Source organism: Callospermophilus lateralis, chromosome 12 (assembly GCF_048772815.1).
Source record: "Callospermophilus lateralis isolate mCalLat2 chromosome 12, mCalLat2.hap1, whole genome shotgun sequence".
NCBI classification, from domain to species: domain Eukaryota; kingdom Metazoa; phylum Chordata; class Mammalia; order Rodentia; family Sciuridae; genus Callospermophilus; species Callospermophilus lateralis.
Window position 1 is genome coordinate 21,381,733 of NC_135316.1, and position 10,378 is coordinate 21,392,110.

General features: G+C 36.7%; 1 pseudogene; it reads left to right on the forward strand.

Annotated features, from left to right (window-relative positions):
- Positions 1-6,220: 6,220 nt before the first annotated feature.
- LOC143411369 (heterogeneous nuclear ribonucleoprotein U-like protein 1 pseudogene) lies at positions 6,221-8,842 on the forward strand (annotated as a pseudogene).
- Positions 8,843-10,378: the final 1,536 nt, after the last annotated feature.

The window sequence follows — 10,378 nt, forward strand, 5'->3', positions numbered from 1 at the left end:
GGACAATCTCTTCATCTCAAAAACATCTGATTAGTAACCTTAATTCCATCTGCTGCATTAATCAGTGAAATAAGATTGTCCTGGGTATCAGTTCTTAAGATTTGCCTATTGTGTGTGCCTGTGATGTCTATTAACTTTCCTTTTGAGAATAGTGAAATAGTAGAACTGACATTACTTCAGTAGAATATTTTTGTTTCCTGGAGGAGGCTTTCCCTCGAGTCAGCAGATCCCTAGAGAAGAAAAAAGAAATTGATTGTAATTTCTCCTTTTACACATTTATTGTGTTATCTGAACCAATATTCTGGCTGTAGGAGAAAAAAACATTATATATTGATCAAATCACTGGTTCGAAGAATAAAAAGCATTGCTCAGGAAAGCATCCAACTTCATAGTTCTGTTGCAAATTATTACATCTTAGATAATTGTATCATTCTATCAGGACAGATGCTTTGGCTGATTTTAATACAATTGAAGCCTATGGAACTGAATCTATTGTCTTACTTATTTTAGTATAAAACTAGCTTTCTTATTTTATATAAGGTATGTTGACAATGATCAATTTCATAATTTCACAATAGACACCTACTCATACATCAGGAATTTCAAGTCCAGAAACATTTAACTCTCTATCTAAAGTCAAAAATATGGTTACCAGGAGAATACATTTTAGTCGTTATTTTTTAGTCCCAAGTCAGTTTTATTTGTGATTCCAGACTGACACTGTTAAACTTGACTAAATGATCACATTAACAAAACAGTGAGAAGTTCAATTAATACTTTGTGGGTCAATATGATAAAAATTTGTACATTTATTACACATATAGATGATAGTTCCCATTCTCAATATTTCTTGGCAGACAAATGAAATTCCATGAGAATATTCCATAAAAATATTTTATTTTTCCACCAGAAAAACAAATAGCACAATAAATTTTTTGTCAGTTTCAAGAATTTATATTTTTACTTTCTTGTCTTATTTTTTGTATAATATTAAAGTAATTTATCCCTATCAGTTAACCCATTGAAACAAAAGTAGAGATATGTCAAATAAGAAGATGTTGTATTAATAAAATAGAATAACTGAAAATAAATAGTAACAACAGTTTAAGTAAACCTCAATACTGAAACATTCTTCTGGTAATATGATTTTAAAATTCTGAATCTAAGAAAGATAAGAGACACTCTGGACTAATAATTTAACTTTCATTTTCCATGCAGACAAATCATTAAACTTAAAAAAGTAAAAATCTAAAACAAAAATTAAAAAAAAAACCCTCCACACATCAATACAAATGAATTAATTCAGAGAATTAAATTTTTTATCCATAAATCAATGGTAATTTTTTAGTTCTGATAAATTTACTTTGCTTATATATGATAATAGAATTAAATAACCTACTCAGATTTACAAATCTTTGTAAATCCAAAACTATATCAAGTTAAAAAATATTTGACTTTATTAATATATACTCAATATAAGTGGGTTGAGTTAATTTTTTCTTAACTTATATAGATAACTATAATTTTTCACTTTGCTTGCAAGTAAAAGTAAGGAGTTGAATACTGTGTAAAAGAAAACAATGCTAAATCTACAAAGAGTAATAAAGATGAGTGTTCAGTGATTTAAATGAATAAAAAAACTGCATGTTTTATGATTTAGTGTGTGTGTGTGTATCCTGTTTCAAGTGACTTTAAATAATAAAATTATCAGTTCTTTCATCCAAATACAGATGTTATAGAAAATGGCATTATGGCCCAAACTCACAAATATTACCCAGAATTATAATTTTAAAATATTCTCCATCAAATTATAAGTGCAATGTTAACTTTATATGAGAGTTCCAAATCAAGTAAATGTACATGTTCTGTTAATATATATAATGTAAGAGTAAAAAGATAAAGAATATTTTAGACGTATTCAGTTCACAATAAAAGTATGCCCAATTTTGCAGGTGAGTTTCTTGTGAACACAATCAAAATTCAAATAGAAGGAAATAAAACTATTTTATGAAGACAGTTTGAAAGTTACAGTTAGGGTACATTGTCATATATCTGGGACCAGATTAAAACTATGCCAGAAAAAAATAGAAAGCAAATGATACTATTTTTAACCAACAGATAAATGATGCTAATAGCTCATTATTATGATAAAAAAGAATTATTCTTTAAAGATATGCAGCAAAATCATATGCTTTCATAAAGCTAAAGATTGATAGTCTATGGGATTTGAAATGCTTTCTTATTAGAATGACTCAAAATAAAAATAAATTGTAAATTAAAACCACCCAATAAATAAATATGTCAATATGCTCAGAGCAAGTCCATATTGGAACTGTGATACTTAAATGGGAATCAGTGAAAAGGTAATTTGTGGAGAAATGTATATGCTTTCTTGAAAATTACAACAAAAATCTTGAAATCTTATGCAGGTGTTGAAAACTTCACAAAAGAAAAAAAATCTCTTTACAAAATGAAAATTTAAATATTTTAGTCTGATGTAACATAACAAAACAAGCACATGCAAGCATTTATGTATGAATTGAAAGAAACCAGTAGTGTATGTGTTTGAAACTTCTTCAAAAGTGTTCTTCCTTTACCAAATATAAAGTGTATTTATCAATGAAAGAGATAACACAGTCCAAAGTGAATAACGAAACACAACATCTATCTATCTATATCTATCTATACATATATTCATATACATTATCCACTTTGGATAACAAAATATCTGATGTGTATATATATATATATGCATATATGCGTATATATATATAAATGTCAAATATATATATATATATATACATATATATATATATATATATATTTATATATATAAATGTCATAAATCATTGCATAAAGTTAGCATTTGTAAACTTGCCAACTTAGAACTGTGTGTTGCAATCATATAGCTCTGAGATTAGATGTTGCTTTTCCATGTTTGAATTAGTGGAACCATCACAGCATTTCATCACTGATTTTGCCTTCTACAAATACCATTTTTTGTTTGATGTGCAATTTCTCTTTTAATCCACTCATTTTGTATGCAAAGCACATGCAGTAATAAAGCACTTCTGTAAAGGATGGTTTGTATGTTAAATTTTTTTTGAAAGATAGATCCCCTACTTTATCAGGAAGTGTTTTGAAGCGTTATAATTTACTCTACTAATTTTGTAGATATATATAAATTTTTTTACTCAGGTTCAAAAAATATATTTCTAAAGAAAATTAAGTACATCTGCCTCTTAAACAAACAAAAACAAAACCAAAGAATTTATTTTGATTGACCCAAAGTGAATCATATATATATATATAACACTATATTCACTTGTGTATATATATACATATATATGTGCTTTGCATATATATATATATGCATGTGGATATTTTGTTATGCAAAGTGGATAATGTATATGAATATATGTATAGATAGATATAGATAGATAGATGTTGTGTTTTGTTATTCACTTTGGACTGTGTTATCTCTTTCATTGATAAATACACTTTATATTTGCTAAAGGAAAAACACTTTTGAAGAAGTTTCAAACACATTTTCTTATTTTGTATTTACAGAAATTTATGGAGTCACATGGATCTTATTATTACTAAATTAAAATGAGTAAAAGAGACTTAATGGGTCTGTGGTTGTGGCTCAGTGGTAGAGTGCTTTTCTAGCATGCATGAGGCACAGGGTTCAATTCTCAGCACTGATATAAATAAATGAATAAAATAAAGGTCCATTAACATCTAAAAAATATTTTAAAAATAAATTTTAAAAAAGAGGCACTTAAGGAACATTTAGGCAGGAAGCTTAAGGTTTTAAAATTTTCAAGAACCTAAGTCACACAATCGACTTGAAACTTCTTTCTGATGATCATACTAAAATGCTTCTTGTGGGTCAGTATCCTGCTGTGTTTTCTTTTGTCAACCATGGGCATGATCTTCTCTAGATATTTCTGTGTAATTTTGCATTAAACATAAAAATGTGTTAGTCTCACTGGGTATTGTCCAATACAAGAAACAAAAAGTAAGATTCTATCATATGAAAACATCTACAAATCTCTAATTGTTTCAGTTTTCAGAAGAATAGAGCAAGCAATTAATTGCATGATTTTTCAAAGTAGTTTGTTCCTCTTTTCCATTTTTTTTTGTTTTTGTTGTATATAGGCTACTTTCCACTCTATATTTATGGCTTTTATGAGTGTTTTGTTCTTTTAATTTATGGTTTTACAGATTTTTTTGCTAAGGGAACATAGATATTTTCTTCCAATGCCTCTTTCAAAATCCTAATATTTAAATAAAATATTTATTTGCAGTAAAAAGGTACAATTTTTATACTGTCTTTTAAAAAAGTAATGAATCTTATGGATTTTAAATATAAAGTGTTATTTCACCTTATCTACCTCATTCTTCACACACACACACACACATACACACACACACACACAGAGGAGGGATGCTATTGTGGCAGTGGGAACATATTCAAGAGGATTTCATTCTGTACTTCTAATTCTAAAATCATTCTTTAATCTATAATTTGCATCTAATATATTTAGCCTTTATTGGGACTCAATCTAATAAGTATATATTTGTATGTAATATATGCCAAATTGACCTTTTCTAGGAGCCTCCTATACCTACTCATGGATATATTTTCTGGTTTTTTTTGCACATTTAATAACTTTTGACTGTAGGAAATGATTTGTTTGATCATTACACAGTTTCCATTTGATTGATAAGACAAGTCAGTACACAAGTAAAATTTACTGGACTGTGATTCATTCAGAATTTTAAACTGTTCATAAAATTAATAAAATCTTATAAAATTATGACAATAGGGGGAAAGCCTACAGAGTTGGACAATTATTTTTCAACAGGTTAATTTATTCAACAGAAGGATAGAGAAAATCTGTTTTTTAAAAAAGTATAAGTGATTAAAAGGAAAATAGGAACAAATTAAAACCAACTCTAAATATTTTTCTCATTTTATAATAAGATTTTCCAAAAGATAATCATTAAAATTCTTAAACATTAGATCTTAGAACCTGTACAAAGTTTGGAAACATTATTTTAAATGCTACAAATAAAATAATCCATTGATGTAGGAAAATCACATCATCATAATTATTAATTTTGTTAATTTAATCATTGATAATTTAAATAAATAATTTAAATTATCTAATTTCAAGATGGACATTGTGGTATATACCTATAATCCCAGTGAATTAGAAAAATGAGGCAAGAGGATCATAAATTCAAGGCCATTCTTGATAAATTAGCAAGATCCTGTTGCAAAATAAAATTTTAAAATGGGTTGGGAATATAGCTTAATAGTAGAGTGCCCTTGGGTTCAACTTCCAGTATCACACTAAAAAATTCATTTCAGAATATTAATCTAATGTGAAATCAAGAAAATCTGGCATTTAGTGCTAAAATGTTAATAATTATATCGACCATTTTTCAAGCTTGTGTACAGATAGTATATCAGGCATATTATAAACTATTGTGGAATGAATAGGTAAATAACAATGATTATGAAGCCAAATCTATTAAAATATTTTATCTTTACAATGAAAGGCAAGAAAAGGTGTATTCATATATCAGACAATAGAAGAAAATTAGAACCTAGATTACAAGTCTTAGCACAAACTCAAGTAGTTTATGTAGGAAATGAGCCTTGATGGAAGGGATATTTAAACAGCCTGTAGAAGTAACATGCTTATTTTTTTACATAATATATATTTTTCTCAAATAGAATTTTGATACTACGAGTATTTGTAGGTTCTGAGAGCTTTGCACTCCCTCTGGTTAAAAAGGACAAATAATGATTTAAATATTGATAGAAAGAATGAACACCCAGTTTGAAATTAAATTCTTCAAATTATATATTTAAAAACTTAATATTATTAAAAATTTATTTTCAAAATATATTATTTTAACTAAAATTCCCCTGAAATAAAGTATATTAAGTAAAATTGCTTTTAAAATCTATAGGAATATTCATAATCTGAAGTGTGATAGACTTCACATACAACTAAAATTTCCTGCTGTTATTTCAGCTCAGCTTTTCCTTGACTTTTAAAGTGCATATTTACCTTGTTAAGAAATATGTCAGCCGGGCCCCCCCGCCCTTTCCCCCTTCGCCTCCTGACAGGAAAGGTTTAAGGGGGACAGAGCCCTGGGAGGCCAGGCCGGGCTCGGGGGCCGCCCCGGGGGCCGGGCCATGGATGTGCGCCCTCTGAAGGTGAACGAACTTCGCGAGGAGCTGCAGCGCTGTGGCCTGGACACTCGCGGCCGAGCTTGCTGAGCGGCTGCTGGCGGTGTTGGAGGCCAAGGAGCCTGACGACCAGCGGGAGCTCAAGGCCAACGACGAACCGAGGAGACCCGGACACAACAACGAGGAGGTCGAGACCGAGGAGGGCTTTGAGCTGGAGGGGACCGTGCAGACCGCCGCCCGGGCTGCAGCCGCACCCCGAGCCCGGCAGCTACTCGGGCCGGACGGACATTATGTCATGGACAATATTATCAGGCAGAACCAATTCTACCAGACCCAACTCATCAAGCAAGAAAATGAGTCAGGATATGAGAGGAGACCTCTAGACATGGAGCCACTACAGCAGGCCTATCGGCCAGAAGTGAAGACAGAGATGAAGCAAGAAGCACCCCCCAGCGTCCTGCCACCAGAAGCTTCTCAACTCAAGCCAGACAGGCAGCAATTTCAAAGTCGAAAGAGGCCTTATGAAGAAAACCGGGGACGTGGATATTTCGAGCACCGAGAGGATAGGAGGGGTCGTTCTTCTCAGCCTCCTGCTGAAGAAGATGAAGATGACTTTGATGATACCCTTGTTGCCATCGACATATATAACTGCGACCTGCATTTCAAGGTGGCCCGAGACCGGTGTAGTGGTTATCCACTTACTATTGAGGGCTTTGCATACCTGTGGTCAGGAGCCCGTGCCAGCTATGGGGTCAGAAGGGGTCGTGTTTGTTTCGAGATGAAGATCAATGAGGAAATCTCCGTGAAGCACCTTCCTTCTACAGAGCCTGACCCCCATGCTGTCCGTATCGGCTGGTCCCTGGACTCTTGCAGCACTCAGCTAGGTGAAGAGCCTTTCTCCTATGGCTATGGAGGCACAGGGAAGAAGTCCACTAATAGCCGGTTTGAAAACTATGGAGACAAGTTTGCAGAAAATGATGTGATTGGCTGCTTTGCGGACTTTGAATGTGGAAATGATGTGGAACTTTCATTTACCAAGAATGGGAAGTGGATGGGCATTGCCTTCGGAATCCAGAAAGAAGCCTTGGGGGGTCAGGCCCTCTACCCTCATGTTCTGGTAAAGAATCATGCCGTGGAGTTCAACTTCGGGCAGAGGGCAGAGCCCTACTGTTCTGTCCTCCTGGGATTCACTTTCATCCAGCACCTTCCCCTTAGTGAGTGGATCTGGGGCACTGTTGGACCAAAGAGCAAGGCAGAGTGTGAGATTCTGATGATGGTGGGCCTGCCTGCCGCTGGCAAGACCACATGGGCCATCAAACATGCAGCCTCCAACCCTTCCAAGAAGTACAACATCCTGGGTACCAATACCATTATGGATAAGATGCGGGTAATGGGCCTGCGCTGGCAGAGGAATTATGCTGGCCGCTGGGACGTCTTGATCCAGCAGGCTACCCAGTGCCTCAACCGTCTCATCCAGATTGCTGCTCGCAAGAAACACAACTATATTCTAGATCAGACAAATGTTTATGGATCAGCCCAGAGACGAAAAATGAGACCATTTGAAGGCTTCCAATGCAAAGCTATTGTAATTTGTCCCACTGACGAGGACCTGAAAGACCGAACAATAAAGCGCACCGATGAGGAAAGGAAGGATGTCCCTGATCATGCGGTCTTAGAAATGAAAGCCAACTTCACATTACCTGATGTCAGGGACTTCCTGGATGAAGTTCTGTTCATTGAGCTGCAGCGGGAAGAAGCAGACAAGCTGGTGAGGCAGTACAACGTGGAAGGCCGCAAGGCTGGGCCACCCCATGAAAAGCGCTTTGACAAACGAGGTGGTGGTGGCTTCCGGGGCCGTGGGGGTGGCGGCGGTTTCCAGTGCTATGACAACAGAGGCCCCCCTGGAGGCAACCAAGGAGGCTTCCAGAACCGAGGGGGAGGCAGTGGTGGTGGAGGCAACTACCGAGGAGGTTTCAACCACAGTGGAGGTGGTCGCTACAACCAGAACTGCTGGGGTAACAACAACCGGGATAATAAAAACTCCAACAACCGAGGGAGCTATAACCGGGCTCCCCAGCAGCAGCCACCACCACAGCAGCCACCACCACCACAACCACCACCCCAGCAGCCGCCGCCACCACCCAGCTATAGCCCTGCTCGTAACCCATCAGGTGCTGGCAGCTACAACAAGAGCAGCAGCATTCCTGGCTCGAGCGCTAATACCAGCACCCCTACAGTCAGCAGCTACAGCCCCCCACAGCCGAGTTACAGCCAGCCACCCTACAACCAGGGAGGTTATAGCCAGGGCTATACAGCCCCACCACCTCCACCTCCACCACCATCTGCCTACAACTATGGAAGCTAGGGTGGCTACAACCCGGCCCCCTATACTCCGCCACCACCGCCCACCGCACAGACCTACACTCAGCCCAGCTATAACCATTATCAGCAGTATGCCCAGCAGTGGAACCAGTACTATCAGAACCAGGGCCAGTGGCCGCCATACTATGGGAACTGCTACGACTACGGGAGCTACTCCGGCAGCACACAGGGTGGCACAAGCACACAGTAGCCAGTGTGTCTGGAGGCTCCCAGGGCCGCTGCCGGCTTCCTGCACCAGCGCCTGCCTCCGCCCCTTCTCTGGCCCCTCCTCTACCCCCACCGGGTCCTGTGGTGCTGGGGATGGGGTCATCCCAGAGCTGCCTCCCTCCAGCCCACTGCCTCTCCTTTGGGGGGGGGTCTTCTCCCCCACAGGCCAGGCATTTTTCTTTGGATTCAAACAGGCAACAATGACCTTTTATTTTGTTTGTCCCCTCCATCTCCCACCTCTTCCTTTTCCTCTTTGCCCCTTTTTGACTGAAAATCTCTCTTTCCCTTGGTCATCAGTGAGGCCACAGTGACTAAGGGGAAGACCCCTTCCTGTTTGCTCCTCCCAGCCCTGCTCCAGACCCTCAGCTTCCCAGACCCTCACGCAGTTGGTTGTAAATTCTTCCAGGAGCTGTTTTACTGTCTACTTTCAGGATTAAAAAAAAATCAAAAACTTGAAAAAAAAAAGTTTAAAAAGCAAAAGCAAATGTGGAGGGAGGAAGCATCAACATTTTTTTTGGTAATTATGCTTTTTTTTTAATTTTTAGAATTTTCTGTTTTTACTGTGGGTCGGCCGTTGATACTTCATCAAAATAACCATCTCTTTGCTGAGTTCAGGTGACTGAGGAAGAGCCACACCCTCGAAACAAAACAAAACACACAAACAAAAAAACCACAGAATCATCTTTAACCTAACTTTTTATACGATGTCTCAGTTCCCCGTAACTTTGCACACAAGCTTCTGTGTTCAGTTGAATTGTAACTGTTTTTGTATTTGGAGAGAGTGTGACTATTGAACTTGAAACCTTTTATTCTGGGCGTCTTGGTAGTTTCTTGTGGGATTAAGTGGGTGAGAGGGTGAAGGGAAGATGGGGGGTTCTTTCCCTTCAGAATATGTAGTTTCCCCCCACAGCCTCCTCTCCAGTACCCTCCCAGGTGCCAGACCTCAAGTTTTTCCTACAGTGATATACTTTGATTATTCTTATTTCCCCTTTACCCATGTTTTAACAGGATTTTAACAAACTGCACTTATTAAGAAATGTGTTTGCCCTGTTTTGTTTGTTTTGTTTTCCTTCAATAAATGACATGGCACCTCCTAGCAGGAAGGAAGCAGGATCAAAAAAAAAAAAAAAAAGAAAGAAAGAAAGAAAAGAAATATGTCAGCAAATGTATTTACTAATATAAGTCACTCTGTAGACCCAGAGGCTGAATCTGATCGATGCTTCACTCTGTAAACAAGATACTGCTGCCAATTATCTTACTACATGGATGTCTATGTTGGTTTCTTGTATTATAGCCAGAAGTAGAACCAACTAGTGGAGAAAAATGTCATAAATCATTGCATAAAGTTAGCATTTGTAAACTTGCCAACTTAGAACTTTGTGTTGCAAGCATATAGCTCTGACATTAGATGTTGCTTTTCCGTGTTTTAATTAGTGGAACCATCACAGCATTTCATCACTGATTTTGCCTACTACAAATACCATTTTTTGTTTGATGTGCAATTTTTCTTTTAATCGACTCTATTTAAAGTCCATTTATTTTTTTCAATAGTGTTTTAATTTTAATTTCTTTTTA